Raw genomic sequence first — 16,157 nt, forward strand, 5'->3', positions numbered from 1 at the left:
GGCAGTTAGATACAGTGAGTTAACCCTGTATTTATGGAAGATCTGGAGCAGATTCCTTCCATTCTTATAGCATATACCTCAGAAGAGTCTTTGTCTACTGCAGAAATCTCCTGTGCTCTGCAATCCAGGGAGCAATAAAAAAGGTATCTAAAAAAATGTGGCACCAGTGCATAATCAGCAGTGCTTGAAATCAAACCAAAGTCTTCAGCAAGAAAAATGAGCTTCCCGCCCTGGAAAAATTCCTGATCCCCAGTTTCCCAAAATGCCATGGCAAAACATTATTATCTTGGCTCTTCCTATCTCTAGCTTGTGTCATTGAAATGGCCTGAATGAAGTTGCTATTTGTAGTGTGTAGCTCATGCAAACCTTGTCTCAGTTAAGCCACTTAATTGCTCTTTGGGTTATTAGGCAATTGGCTCTTCTGTAGTAGTTCTCCTTGTCAATGCCGAGATCTCTTGACTCACTGTCATGAGGAAGGCTTCTCCTTCCTGCCAGTGATAATCGGCTCACTACCCAATCTCCACTTGCTCCTGCAGATGGGAGCACACCTCCTGTCTTTGTTGCTAGCTTCAGGAATGCATCAGAAATGATTGTATTCAAATGAAGGTAGCAAGGTAATGCCATTTTCTCCTTTAAGAAACTCTGCAGGATTGACGTAATGGTAGATAAACTTCCTTATGTTATTCATTAATATTGAATCATTTATCAAATAACTGTTTGGGAAGTATTGCTATGGCTTGATTTGGAGATCTACAGCCAATGCTGAGTTTCTAATAGATGCTAAAGTAGTTCCAGATAGTGCTGTCACCCAGAGAGGTGACTGAGCAATTGCCTGTTGTATCATTCATAAATTTAACCCTTACTGGAGGCCACTCCATGCTTGAGCCATTCTGCCATGAAACCTGATTGAGGAACCCTGTTCACAAGTGCGTGCATCCCTCTCATTTAGTGTAAAGCAGGTGCTTTAAGCTCTGTGAATGTAAAAAAGTGTGTTCCTGAATGAGGGCTATTTTGAACAAGCTCTCTTAAAATCATGAAAATTAATTTTTAAACTGACTCCATTATGAGATTTTACTTCCAATAATGCACTGCTAAAACTCAGGAGCCCACTTCAATTCATGCTGAAGGCATTTAAGTTTGAACATGCGGGGGGGGGACGGGGGGGGAGAAAAAAACAGGAGAGGGACTGTCTTATACAGCCTTTTTGGGGGAGTTTTCTGTAGTAAGTGCCTGCTGCTGGCAGCTCTCAGGGATGGGATGTGAGAGAGGTCTTTAAGGGCTCAGCCCAGCACTTTTCTTCCTGCAGATTTCTCAGGTCTCTCCCTTTCTCCATCCTCCATTATCTTTCTCTTCTTACCTACCTTCCTTCTAGCTCCAGGGGAGGTCCTTGCCTCCTCACTAGGCACTGAGGCTGTGTAACGCCTCCCGCACTTCACATGAAGCACCACGTATTGGGTTATAAGCCATCTAGCAAAGCGTGTTTGCTTCAGGTAGGCAGTCAAACTGAAACACAGCTTCTGGAGGAGATATGCTGCTTTGGTTTGTACTGAATTTTATAACAGCTCATGATGTCTGTTCCATCATGGCTGCTTCCTGATGGCCAGGCCACTTCAGCGAGCCAAAGGGAATGGTAGTTTTACCTGTGACACTACCAGAGCAGCCTTCATCTCTCGCTCTGCCAAGGTTTGCTGACTTTGCCAGCTACCGGAGCTTATTCAGCTGCACACCTATAAAAAAAAAAGTCCAGGGGCTGACCCAATCCGTCAGTCCATGAACCACCTTTACGAGATGGGCATGATGCACACCCACCTCAGTGGTGGTGGAACAGAGCCCAGCAAAGCTCTGCAGGGTGCAGATGAAACGTTCCCTGGCTTACGAAAGGGTGATAACAGCAGCACCTGGGGAACATTTCCCTCCCCACCTACTGCCACCACCTTCATTCTCTCTTGAAAACACAAACAAGCCAACTCAATTTACATTTTCATAGCTGGGAGTAAGTGATTGCTAGATTAATGAGCACTGCTATTTATATCTAAATAATCACAGTCCTAAACAACTGCTTAGAGGCATCAGTGTGGAAGGTAAGATTCTGGACTATGATTTGAAGGGATTCAGGCAGTGCTTGTCGTCAGAAGGAAGAAAACACTTCCAAACTACAAAAATGCTTTACCATATTTTGGACAAACTGAGGGAAGCTGGAAGAAGAGAGTTATGTGAGCAGTGTATGCAGACTTGGCTTGCTTAAGGGAGTATGCTGGCCTTAACACTATTCCAAAAAATTACTTTTGCTAAGCAGCTTCCTTTAACCATCTTACATGCCATAAACCTGCTTGGGACTTTGGCAGCACACTGTACTGCCCAGATCCAGAGGGTAGCCAGCATCATTCCTCCCAGGCCAGAGTGCATGAAGAGTCCTTGAAAGCCAGCTCTCCCCTCCCTGCCTTTGGCCGAGTTTCTGCAAAGTGAATCTCTTGGTTCAGTCCAGTGCTTGCGAGGCGCTTAAATCTCTCTGAGCCCTTAATGAAGTTTTTAAAAGGGCTTCATAAATCTTCATCACTAAGAATTGCTTAAAGCCCTGCAGGGTTTCTCCAGTGGCATTAACCACTAAAACAAGTAGACAGGCTCAGGTATATTTATTGCATTCGTCTTCATTATTCCATAGGTTTTCCTTCTTTCTAGTCTTTTACATAAGCTACAGCCAGGAAAGGGAGCGCAGGAGTGGGAGCTCTGAGTCAATACCGCCTGTCTGGCAGTTTGTAACCATCTACTACAACTACATCAGATCAGTCCTCTGTTGGGAATGTTTTCTGTGCAGACAGCAACTGTATGCTCATCATTTAGCCTTCCGTATTTAAATCATCATATTATTCCTCATTTGGGAAAGAATCTGATTTTTGCCTTTCCTCTGAAAGCATGCCTCAGGTCACAACCTCACAGCTCCAAAATGCATTAGTTATCTGCCTGCCCTTCTATTTTTTTTCTTGGAATTTTGGCTGACTTTTGGCTTTTTGTAAGTAGCATGAGTCTTCTCTGAAATAACTGCCAGCCTGATGGATATGTAAGGGTTACTAGGAAAATACATTATTTTTTTTTAAATTGCTTACATACCATATATTGTGGCCTCCAGAGTGAGTGTGTAGATTCTGTATACTTTGTATGGGTTGTTTGATGCTTTGCCTCTGGGAAGTGAGGATAGAAAAGACATGAATGAGGTTCACAGACAAACATGCTGGTAAAATCACTGAAATCAGTAAGAGCCTATCCTCCCTGTGTGATAGGAAGGAGTTTAGAAATGGCAGATAAATATTAAGTAGATGAACACATAAGGAAGTTTATATCTTACCATAGTTTGAAGAAATGGTTCCAGGGCTAATTCTGCAGACAATGAAGGACTAAGGCTCCATAGAGGTCTTGAAGGGTTCAGGTTCTTGTAGTCCAACTTGGTCCAGCCAAGCTTGGTCCACCCCATTCCATCACAAAATCACACTTATATGAGCCAGATGATTTTCAACGGTGTCTTTTTGTTAGGTATGTTGTTTATGCCACCAGGATACAGAAGAGTGCCATGGAAGTGCTCCTTTAGAGCCATTGTGGTGTTATTTTAATTTAGATTTATTTGCATTACAAGAAGGCCTACTAACCTCAGGGAGGACTGGAATGGTGCATGTGGAGCAGAAGAGAAGCAATATGCTTGCGCAGGCAAACAAGACCTTCTTATTGAAAAGTTTGACACTGAAGTCTTATTCCTGCCAAAAGTACCAGTCATGAGTAATAAAATCTTCTAGGTCCCTAGTCTAGGTCAACACTGGAAGGAAAAATAATGGCTGATGAACACAGTGGAGGCTCAAAAGCCAGACTGTGATGTGTAAGGTGCGTTACCTGAGGCATTAAAGGAGAGGTCCAAACCCACCTGAATTGGTATTTCTTCCATTGACTTCAGTGGGTTCTTGGTGATGTCATGCTATGATGCTGTCACATGTGAACAAGTCAGATGATTGCTTTTAATATAGGGAACTGTAGGATGGGTTATATGATGCACTGTGTTGTTTGCTCTAGAATGCATTGGTTGATAATGTGCTAGGGACACACTTCTACCCTAATGGGGAGAAGATTACATATTATCTGACTTCCTGTATGCTAAAGGCTATTCAAGTTCAACCAAGTGCTTACATTGATGTATCCAAAAATTCAAATTAGGTTGCAGTTTTTGAATCCTCGAGAGACAAAAATCACAGGCAGAGGACAGAAGAAATCAAAGGACCACTGTCGCCTTCTCCTGAGGTCCATGAAGTGGCAGGAAGTTGGAGAGATAAGAAAGGAGATTTCAGCAAGTGACTCATGGCCTGTGCTTTAAGAAAAGTTGGAAGAACCCCCAATCCTGGCCAAAATGACCCAGCAGAAGTTCCTACTCAGTCCTGCATCACATATACAGCTTGATCTTTAGCAAGTAAGCAAAACACGTGAGGCTGTGATCAGAGACTAGCAAGGGAACACAGCTGAGACATGTAGGTGCCTGTTGCCCTATGGCCAAGGTGTTGTCCCTGCAATATGCCTGCTCCTAACCCGGTCCATTTAAGCCTTCCACTGACTGAAAGTTAGCCATCTAAATAAATGTCTTTAAGGATATAGGCCTCATGATTCAACTGAGTCTTGGCCTGCATTATTTCTCCATGATATAACTCACATGACTGCAAATCTCTAATGTGAATGAACCAGGCTGGGGTAGGAAAGCAACGCTGATCCAGCACTTCTGTGCTAGGTCTTTGCAGCAGAGATGCTACATGCCTAAGAAAATAGTCAGGAAAGGCAAAGTTTAAGTTCATACAATGAACTATCCATAGTCCCATGATACGCTGCCTTTGGCAGCTAAGCTGCTGCAACCAGCTCCTGCCCCAGATGCTTGTTCCCACCTCTGGCCTGCCATTTGTCACCTCCTCAGTCATGCCAAAACAACTGCGTGTAGAGCAGTGCTTAAATCAGAGCACTGAAGTGATGGAAGTTAAAAATAAACCATTCACAGGAGGAGGAGAGGGAGAGCTATTTCTAATTGTAATCATTTCAATAGTCTTTCTTCCAGTGTGGTCCCACAAGGAATTTCATTAACACAACTGGGAGAAGGCAGTGGATTGCTGCGCTGGCACTGGGGTGACTCCTCCAGGCAGAAGAGTCTCTCCTTGCAGAGGGAGAGGATTTCTTAAGCCAGGATTGCAGCAAGGCCAGCATGCTGTAGAACTGCACTGTCCAACATGCAGAATTATGACTTCCCTACCTGGGTCAAAGTCAGACCCAGATCTCCCAGGCTCTCCATTTACTATTCTGTCTCCTAGATCCTCATTGCATTCATTTTAAAAAGTATTGTATGCAAGCCAGCATTATTATTATTATTAAATACAAATAAAGAGACACTGAGGTTTTTTTCCTGTTTTATAAATAAATACTCCTTAGAATCATTCTGAATATTAGCCTCCTCCACAATTTGTTATAGTATGGGTAGATGTAACCCATTAAAATCTATTCAAATACAAAATGCACAGTAAATTGAGAATACAAAACATAAGAAGAGATGCAAAAAAACAGTTTTATTTAATGAAGTTCATTACATGATCAACAAAGAAAATATTTGTACATTCCTTAAATAGCATTAAAAGTTCAAGGAAAAACATCTGAAAAGAGTTCAAAAGGTTGCAGCACAGCTATGACTTGGAAATTTGCAGAATAATTCAGCAACTTGCTTTTGGTTTGGTCTGCTCATTTCTGTGCTTTGATGAGCTTTGCTGTGAGCAAGTGAGTTATATGTGCAGAGCCTTGGTTATGTCTTATGGTTCATTGAGGCACCTCAATAATTTGCTTCTGTTTGAACATGAAACGCATCCACGTGCATCCAGATGCTTCTGCTGGATTACTCCAGAGAGGCACTGCATCAGCTAACCACATAAAATACAGATAGTTTTCAAACTGCTGTCAAGTCTTGAAATAAGTAATTAATTACTTAAATTTTTTTGTATTATTAACATTATTAAATGTTTTCTGTGACATTGATTGAGTTTCAAAGCACATTTCAGCAAAATGGGGCAGTAGTTTAATTTCCAGCACACAGAAAAATGAAATAGTATGCTGAGTCCCAAATCAAGGCCTCCTCCTTCAGGACTCCTGATCCATGTGCTGGATTGCACCAGTTCCTGGATGCTTGGGTGTACAAGCAGGTTTTAAATTTAATTTACTAGACTTTCAGTATGTTTAGTATGTCCTTCAAATCTGTTCTAATAAACAGAGCCAAAGGCAGAGTGAGCCGGTTTCGTAACTAGATGATATAATTGTCTCATGAACTCTGTACAAATTACCTCTTCTCTGTATTGTTTTCACAGTGTATTGTTTTTCTTGAATAATATGGCACATATCCAGTTTGTATTGCAGTCAATAAATTACCCCAGTTTATAGCTTGATGGCCCACAAATGAATAACTGGCATCAACAAAAATAATAAAGTCTTTTCCTTTTTAGTACTGTCAGTACTCTTCATTTAGACCATTAAATTTATTTTTAATTATTAACACATTTCCTTAAAAGCACCTTTTTGCTTTTTTTTTTTTCTTATTACCAAGAGGTAACCACAGATGAACCACTTTGCTCAGCTTTTAACAAATTTGTGATTCTGAGGTTGACACTAGAGTGTAATGATGTAAAGGAAATTGCATTTTATTGCATTTTAATTAAATAGCTCAACTTGTGCAGGCCTTTCTCCAGCAAAACTCCCACTGGAGTTTGGTCCTTCATCATTAGACTTTATTTACTTCTTAAGCTTTACACAGCAGGTTTCTGCTTTCCAAATAGAGGACTGATAAAATAATTTAATCCATTTAACAGTGTATTTTTGACATTCAGACTGACAGATGCTGGGAAGCATTGTAATGCTGAATACCATAAAGGATGTGCATTGTTATTCCTTTTAGTAAAGTGTAATTCTAGGTGTGCTAGATTCTGCTTTTACACAAAGAGTTGGGTGGGTTCAAGGCAGCCTGTGAGCCAGCCCCAGCCTCTGAAACCCCATGGGGTGGTTGGCCATAGCTCCATGCTCACTTTGGGAGTATGGACCCAGGGTGGCACTTCTTCCTTGTGCTGAGGAAGAGCACATTTGGGGGTCCTGTTGCCTCCTGGGCCCTGCTGCCGCCCTGGGGTGCAGGGGCTGGTGTGTGTACCCTGTCTTCAGGCAGCAAGGAGGTGGCTAAGTCCTTCTCCTTTTGCATTGCACCTGGGCAGTGGCACCCCCCTTGTTACCGCAGCTCTGACCTGCTGCGCTGACTTGCTGACTCCACACTTGTATTTTTTCCGTTTGCTTAGAAACAGTCACGGAGCCCTGAATGAGACCGTCCCCATCAGCCCCCCCTTCCCATCCACTTTGCTTTTCTCTCCAATTCTACCCTCAGTCATAACAAAATGGCCAATATGTTCTCACTGTAATAACGCTGGCTGTATTCAAAATGCCTAGATGACATGAAGAATTCAGCCAAAATACCCACATTTAACATTCAGCCAAGCTCTTCTAGGGCCAGTCCTGCTCATTTGGTCCAATCCCATTAAATTCAGGGGGCCTCCTTTTCTAGCTGACGTTTAATTGTTTGCTTTCCAATTCTCTCCGTACATTCATCCTAGTCAGCTCTATGCTCCACAAGTCCAAATGCTGAGCTATGGTTAGCATATTTCTGTACAGAATATTTTTAACCTTCTAGTAGCTACAGCTCACAACCATTAGTTTCTCCTCTCTACACTTATTAGAGGAAACACTTGTGGGAGATATGTCACCTTCTGGACCTCAGAGGCACACATAGTTCCAAGCAGGCACAAGCAAAATATGTTTTTTCCATTTCTTGCAAGCAGAAACGAAGTTAATTTGTTTAGAAAACTCCTGCTAAAGGAAATGTCATTCAACAATTCTGTTGAAGCTATCAAAAGCAAAACCAAATGCATTTGAAAACTTAGCACAGGTCACAGACAGCGTTTGTGAGATGAGTAGTAACTATTCTTGTAGGTAGTAAGAACTAGAATAAGAGTATAGCTGAAATTCTGGTTTTAGGCTGAATTACACCCCCCTCCAGTTCCATGAGTGAAACATCTTGGAGTATATTCATGTTAGCCCCTAACTTTTCCAGTAAAAAATGTTTAAAACTTTAAACACAAAGCATAGACAGCAGTTTAAGCCAGTTCAGGGGCTGTTTCTTTCTCTGTACCCTGGTGACCAGGCAGAAAACAGAAGGTTTTGCTGTGGTTTCTGGTGGCTGAGCAGGAACAAGGTGTTGAGATCTTGGCTTCTGGTCCAGGTGTGACAGATCTTTCCTACTACCCCAGGTGTGACCTGGTTACCAAAGTGAAAGAGAGAGGAAAAAGCAAAACACGTTGCCTAGCCTCTCAAGATGAACCCTGTTGATAATTTGTGTCCAAGTTGATCTTTTTCTTTAAAGGGTTAAATAATTAAAAAAACAACATGAAAAGCTTTATTTGGGGTAAAAGGAAATGTTTTGACAGATACAAGCTTTTTTGGAGGGAAAGAGTTTGGCTTAGCATAGAAGCTGAAACACTTTGATTTATGTAATGTTACCTAAAGCTCTGGTCACTACAGACAGATTGGTGGTCTGTGGGGAGTGGTACTGCGGAGGGCGTCACATTAGAGGCATTTGGGGAAAGCTGAAAATAGCTGGAGAAAAGCCCTCAAGCCAGCTGAGCACTGCTGAGTTTTCATCTCCCAGTGCTGCCATGGCTCTGATAGTTCACCTCTGTTGGATTTGGCTGTGATGCCATGAGATGCTACTGCTGTCACTGCTCTTGTCCTCCTTTCTGCTGCAGTCACTGGCCCACAGAAGTAAGGGCAAGGTAAGTTTATAAGGCTGTGCTGGCCACAGAGCTGGGATTTGCCATCTTTCATGTCCATGCAACAGCATGGCATCTGCAGCATAAAGAGACGCTGTTAAACCTGACAGAGCCTGACATAAAACGCGGAGAGCATCTAACTTCATTACAGAAACTACAGTAATTGCTGAGTTAGTGCTGATTGGGTTCGTTTGGGACCAATAGCTTCCAAGCTGTGACAGCAGAAAGCTCTGCATTAGCTGTCCAAATATTCATCTAGGTTTTGGGACAGGATCTGCTTAAAGCCAGCTTGGTTAAGCTGCAACCATGACTTGAAGGGCCGAGGTTCTTGCTAACCTCAGAACTGATCCATTCATTAGCAATGTTTATTGCTTCAACAGGTATTTCCATGGAGGTCTGAGGAACTGCTCTTTATGCTTTGGTCATCATGAACAAGGACAAATTCCAGCTGAATGAGTAGCCTTAGACCATTTTAGGATCTGGATAAATAAGCAGAGACACAGAAGCAGGGCTTCTTTGTAAGCACAGATTCACATGCACTTGAATCAGTGTATGATTCACTATCAGAAAAGCCAACCTGCAGCAATGTCACAATGAAAATGCACTGCTGCAAAGCAAATAATATATGTAAATTTACAGTGAAACTTTTTTTGCGTTATTTCACAGGTGAATATTACAGTTGTGTGTGGCTAAACTTATGTTTGATTGTCATCAGTAAATGCTAAATGCATGATCCAGATACCATCCTGGTTACTGGTGGATGTTAGCAGCAAATTCCTGAAGTTACCCTGTAATGCTGTTGCATGGTATTACATTCAGAGTTTATTGAAAATGCCTAGGACCTTTTTTTTTCTTGAAAATAGTAGTCACTGTACAGCCTGCCATCACATTGATTTACTCTGAGGACTGGTTACTTCAGAAAAAGGCTGCTAACTCTATCCACATTATGAACACCGGAAAAAAAAACTGGCAACATTGGGATTACTCCCATCTACTTTGCTACAACTGTGTTACATCTTTAAATACTAAAACTATTGTGGCTATCAAGGACTATAACTTAAGAAATTATGTATGTAAAATGTATACATATAAAAAATGTAAGAAATTATTACAGCATAAAAAAATCCTTATGTATATCAGACTACACTACTTCTTGCTTGTATTCATCTAATCGGAATTAAAATGAAGTTGTTCGCCTCCTTAAAATTCAGTCATCTGTGACCTTTTGAAATAAGTCAATAACAGCAGTGGAACAATAGATTATAGCCACCTAGTTACAAGCATCTTTGAGGACAATCGGCTTTTTAATTGTTCTTTTCATTGTTTGAAAATACTGATGTCCTTTAATAATTAATTATAAATTCAACGTGGGCAGCAATAACGGCTGTACAAAACCAACCTTTTCCTAAAGTAATCGAAAAGTGCGAATTATTTGCACAGCCTCTTTGGTCCTGCAGGCTTAAGCGAAATGGATAAACATTGCCACTCATTACATGAACGAAATGGAAATTGCGGCATTCACACGGCGAACGTATATATTTATACTTTTAACTGCAAACAAAGGTTTGTGTGCACGAAGCCTTTGACACCGGGGTGGGGGGCGGACCAACAAACACCCCCCGCACCCACCCCCCCACCCCCCAAAAAAACCAAAAAAACAACCGCAAAAAGGGTAAGAAAAGCAAAAAGGGGAAAAGGGAAGGAAGGCGTCGGCTCCTCGGAGGTGAATCAGCAGCATCTCTTATCTGCGGGCCGGTGGGGATGGGACCCGCCTGGCCGGGACCTGCCTCCGCGGCTCCCTCCGAGACCTCCATATATCAAATGAAGGGAAAAGCCGGCGCCTGCAGGGCGGGGGGTGGGTGGCAGGCAAAGCAAAGTGGGGGGGGAACACGCATTTTGCCTGTCGGTGAGGCCCCCCACGTCTCGTCGGAAACCTCCCCCCATCTCCTCGGTCTCTGTCCTACCTCCCGTGGTATGCTTGCACATACCTTCCGAGGCAGGAGCCATCCACCTACTTTCTATAGCAGCGAGGAGCGAGGCTATTAATAGGCTGTCTAATTACTCCGAGCTGTTAACTCTGAAGTCTCTAATTCTGTGATGTGGTTGTTTTGATTTGTTTTTCCAATCCCGTAGGACTTGCATTTACAGAACTGGTCAGACTCGCTCTGGAAGATATTATTTTAACGTTTTAAAATCAACTGTCATTCCAAGCAGGAACAAAGTCCCCAAATTTTGACATTTCTTACGAAAGCAGCAACTGCAAACATTATTAGTTCGGACCAAGGGAAGCGTTTTTCTTGGCTAAGGTTGAGAATTTCGTTTTTTTGTCTGGCGCTTGGTCTCAGACATTTCGGTAAGGCAGGTAAATGGCAAGGAAAACTGTTTCAGAAGGGCAGGCTAGGGGTTCCCACGACGCCGAGCGAAACAGCACGGCTCCGCCGGAGCTCAGCACGGACACGCGTGAAACGGGGCTACTCCGGGAAAATGCCTCCAGGAGGACGGATTCATTTTGTCCTGTGGAAAACACTTCGCTGGAAGATTTTGACCGCTTCTGATGGTTTATTTTATTTCCTGGGCAGAGAAATAAGAAGGCAACCGTGCGCGGGGCAGCGGGGGGGGAGGTTTGTCCAGCAGGTTTCGATGCAAAAAAAGACATTTCCTTCACGGTGTGCGGTACTGGCCCAGGGAATACTTGGTGATGGGGGATTTTGCCTGTGAGTTGTTTTTTTGTTTGGTTTTGTTTTGTTTTGTTTTTAAGTGAAAAAGAATTAAGTCTCAGCAACCTCTGCTGTGCGGATGGGGGCGGAGGCAGGATACCTAATTGCAGGTCGGATTTGATATTGCCTAACATCCGCGATAAGGAACGGAAGGAGGGTGAGGAGAAGCCCTGCTCTGAAGTGGTGGGGAGGAGAAGCCCGGCTCCGCTGTGCCCCGCGTTCCTCCGTTTCCAGCTCTCTCCCACGACGAGCTCTCGCAGCAAGAAGCCCGAGAAAGGTTCCCCCGGGCTTTCCGTGTCCGATCCATCAGAAGCGACCCCTGAAAGCCTTCCCTGGCACCCGACTCCGGGGCGTCCCGCACGGCCCCAGGCGGCGGCGGCTCCCACCCGCCCCGAGGCCCTGTCCCCCGCGGCGAGGCAGCGAAGCCCCTGGGCGGGGGGGCTTTGCTGCTGGCCTCACCCTGCAATTAAAAATAGTATGTAATGTAATATTCGTCACGGCAAGGAATACATGAAACACAGCCCCACCGCTTCGTAGCAAGGGCACTGAGGTACCCCTTGATAAAAGAATCAAAATTAGGCCGTTTTAGTCACCGGTCCTCAAAACTCCTTAAAACCGCAGAGAAGCAATAAAACCAAACCTTAGCTCCTCATTTTCAAAGCCTCTGTGTATGTGTTGGAAAGAGACATCCAACATTGCGTATGCGCCTGTTGGACGCAAGCAGCTAAATCGCAACCGTGTTTCTTAGGGTGCTGCGTGGGTCCCTGCTGCCTCCGGTTACCCCGAGAGCGGGAGTGCATCGCCGTCGCCCTGCCCGCCTCGCCGGGGCTCACTATGCGTGTACCGCGGAGCGCCGGCTCCGGGGGTCAAGTTACGCGGCAACAGGAGCCTCTCCTCCGCGCGTTTTGTTGATTTTAATTTTTTTTTTTTTTTAAGGCTGAAATCATTAACCAGGCAGACCTCGGAGACTGGCGGGAGGGCAAATAAAAAAGAAGCTGCAGATCATTATTTAAAAAAAAAAAAAGAACAACACAAAACCCACACTCTCAGCCACTGCTTGTTTCAGCGCCAAAGGTTGAAAGACACCGTGGAAATCACCCAAAAGCACGGCGGCAGCAGGTCACCTGGGACGGGGAGGCCGCTTACTGCAGGGGGGAATAACTTCCTGCCCCGCTCCCCGCCGCCGGGCACGGCTTCAACCGAGGGGAGAGGCTAGCCGCCGGGCGGGAGCGGGGAAGGCTCCCCGGAGCCGGGGCAGGGTGTCCTGCCCGGGGCGGGGCAGCCGGGGGAGCCTGCTGCCTGCAACCAGCGAGAAAGGCTGGAGCGCCGGGCAGCCCTTCGCTAGGAGTTTTGGGGAAAGAAAAAATAATCCCTCCTCATCCTTGTGGATTGGGGGCTCCCCCTTGCCATGGGGCACATCTGATCGCTGGCAAAGGGCACCCCCGCCATGCCCTACCCCCCCAGTCTACAGAGGACCCTGCTGCTTTGGGGGTCGAGTTCCACGAAGCGCTGCTCCAGCTCCCGAGGCTGTCCCGCCCGGCCCGAGAGGGAGGTGATGGGCGGTGGCAGAGGCCCCTCTCCCTCGGCTGCCGCTGAAATCCCCCTTTCGCCGGCTGGTGCGGATTGCCCCGCCGGCTTCGGCCGCCGCGGGGCTTGAGCCCTGCGGGGCGGGCAGCGGCGGGGAAGCGCGGAGCCTGCCGGCCGGCAGCTCCCCGCTGGGCCAGTCGCGCCTGAGCGCTACCGATGCCCCGATCGATAAGTCCGTTTCAATGTCACAGCCGCTGGGGAATGGAAACACTCCGTATCGTGGGGTGGCCTTGATAAAAGTATATTTTAAGTAGCGCGGATAAGCGAACGGGAGAAGAGAGGGGGAGAGGTGCCGGCACGTCGCCTGTAATAACCGCTACGCTTATCAGCCTGGCCTAAACTCCCCAGCAGTTTCTAAAGTACATTAAGTTACATAAACACGGCTCGGAAAAGAATACACTCCATCCTGCGATAGTCACCAAAGTGACCCCTCGCACCGCCTCGCACCCCAGCCCGCCGAGCCCCCAAGGCCGCAGCCCCCCGGGGGCAGCGGGGCCCGGCCCGGCTCCCGGGGGGGCCGGGGCCGGGGGGGCCGGCGGGGATGCGGCCGGACCGGAGCCTTCCCCCTCTCCCTAATGCACCCCTGGTAATGGATCAGATTTGCAGAGACCCGGGAGCGGGGGAAGGAGCAACCACACCGCGCCTGCACACGGCTTTCCCCCAACCTTTTTTGGGGAGATTGAAGTGCCCATGAGGGGAATTTCCCTTAGTTGGATACAACCCTCTTTCTCCCGATCTGCCTCCTTCCCTCTTTGGCCACAGCGAGCAGGAGCCGTGGCTCCACCGCTGGCACCACCTCCCCAGCGGTGCCTCTCCGCACCGAGCATCCCCCAGCCCGGATTTTCTCTGCAAAAATGCCTTCGCACTCTCCCTGCAGATGCTCCCCGGGGTGCCCACCCCGGCCCCGGGACAGGAGATATCCGAGAGGCTCCCGGAGCCTCGGGGGGGAAAGTTACGTCAGAGGAGCGGGATTTGGGAAGGGAGTGACGTCATGAAGGGTTAGGAACCGAAGGCTATAGGATTTGAGCGGTTCGAGAGCAAACCTGAAACGAAAACGAGTGGAGAGGAAAGGGGTGATTGGGAATGGTTTCCCACGCTGGTCCCAGTTCAAGCCGGGTTTTCTTATCGGGTCTATCGGAGGAAACAAAATGAAACTTGTAGCCCCGCTATAACGTAAACAGGCTAATCAGCCGAGAAAAAAAAACCGAGGCGCCTGAAGTGTAAAACACAGGTCACTTCGGAGCCAGGGTAAGAGGCGCCTGCCAGGCCAGCGTGGCCGTTCTTCCTCCCAGCCATCCTCCCCGCTCGGGCAGGCAGCCCCCGGCCCGGGGCTCTGCCGCCCACCCTGGAGGCACACGGGCACGGACACCCCCCTCCCCGTGAGCAAAGCCTGTCGCTTGCAAAAAAACTCACGGCATTTCTCGCCTTATGTCCGTCCTCACACGTGTTTGAAATACCCTCGGGTTTAACTCGAGAAGGGACGTCCAAAAGACTTAAACGAAATGCGGGGTGTGAAGCCGATTTCGGCCCTTTTCAGCGCAGAAATTTGCAGTGGCAGCACCCAAGCAGGGAAGAAGCGGCGTGGGCATCGACACCCGTGGCTTCCCCTGCCCTTGTCGCGCTTTTGCAGGTAAAAAACCCGGGAAAGTGTTCTGCGAGGCAAGTGCGGGTCGGAAGGCACGCCGGGCGTTTACAAACAACGAATCACTGCCCATGCTTGCAAAAGCGTATTTTCTATTTAATATTGCACCTACTAAAATACATCTAAAAGTAAAAAGAAAAAAAAAATCACTTCAACTTGGCAGGGTGACCAAGATATTATTTAGACAGAACTGACAGGAAAGAAGTATCGCCTTTAATCATACAATTTAATAGAGAAACGGTTTCTCGGGAAAGTGGTTATTTTCCGATCAAACCTCTGCCGCGCTATACCACAAAAATTAACGAGCACAATAAAACTTGGAGGTCGCAATCCGCTCACCCACGCCGGGAGAGCGGATGACTACAGCCAGAGTTTTATCGTACCCCCAGCACTGCAAATTCTTCACCTCCCAATCACCTTGCCTGGAAAGACCGAAAGAAAAGCCGTGCCTACCCCAGGAGCGACGGCACCGCGCATCAGCAGGTTTGGGCTCGGTTTCTGTCTGAGGGCTCATGTCTGCCGGCTGCCGAGAGCCGGGCTCTGCTCTAGTCCAGCCCTTCGCCGCAGATGACTCTTTCTGTACAAACTGATGATGACAGATATCCAGCTGATAACCTCTGGTGAACGAAGTTATTTTAATTTCCAGTCACTTTCCTGCTAAGTACCATATCAGTTTGTACACAGCTGAGATAAGAGGGCTGGGGGGGGAGGGGGGGCGAAGAGAAGAATAAGAAAGAAACGAGGGAAAAATGCCTACCGCCTGCTGCTGGGGTGGACACATCCCCCAGCTTGCTTTGCCTTCACCTAACGGTTGGGGCAACTCAAGGAGGAGCCACGTTTTTTCCCCTCGGGTAGCTCTGATTTTAACGAGCAAAAATAAGGGGATTTGGGAGCGGCGGGGCAGACGTTCACCTGGTTGCTTAGGGCGAGAGCCAGACACACATCCTCCCGGGCCGCAGCCCGGGGCTGTCCACTGCAAGGCCGGGAGGGGCGGGGAAAAAAAACTTATAAAAGGTCAATATTCACCCTAAAGAAGATATTATCGGGGGAGGGGGGTGGGAGAGTGTGTATTATTTCTGGGCTAAAAAAAAAAAAAAGACTCGGGCATCTGGGAGGGCGAGTCCCTCTCCGCTCAGGGGGTCGGCCCCCCCCACCCGCCGGCACCCTGAGGTGCCCCCAGCCCCCCCCGGGGGCTGCGCCCGCCCCCGGCGCGGCTGCGCTGCGGGCCGGCTGCCCGCCGGGACTGGCACCCCTGCGGAGCTCCGTGTTTGTTTAGGGCTCGCCGAGCCCAATCAGGGCCGGCTGCCTGCAGTTTTCCGGCAGGGCTGCGAGAGGCGCCTCCTCTCTCCT

At 47.1% G+C, this 16,157-nt stretch overlaps 1 long non-coding RNA gene across 1 annotated transcript in view; it reads right to left on the minus strand.

Annotated features, from left to right (window-relative positions):
- The window catches only part of LOC138684573 (uncharacterized), a 33,708-nt gene extending 17,819 nt beyond the window's left edge, over positions 1-15,889 (minus strand). Inside the window, exons 1-2 of the long non-coding RNA XR_011323820.1 lie at positions 15,261-15,889; positions 3,109-3,179 (exon numbers count right to left, since the gene is read on the minus strand). This is a non-coding gene — a long non-coding RNA (uncharacterized lncRNA). The remainder of the gene's footprint in view (positions 1-3,108; positions 3,180-15,260) is intronic.
- Positions 15,890-16,157: the final 268 nt, after the last annotated feature.

This window comes from Haliaeetus albicilla, chromosome 3 (genome assembly GCF_947461875.1).
Source record: "Haliaeetus albicilla chromosome 3, bHalAlb1.1, whole genome shotgun sequence".
In the NCBI taxonomy this organism is placed as follows: Eukaryota; Metazoa; Chordata; class Aves; order Accipitriformes; family Accipitridae; genus Haliaeetus; species Haliaeetus albicilla.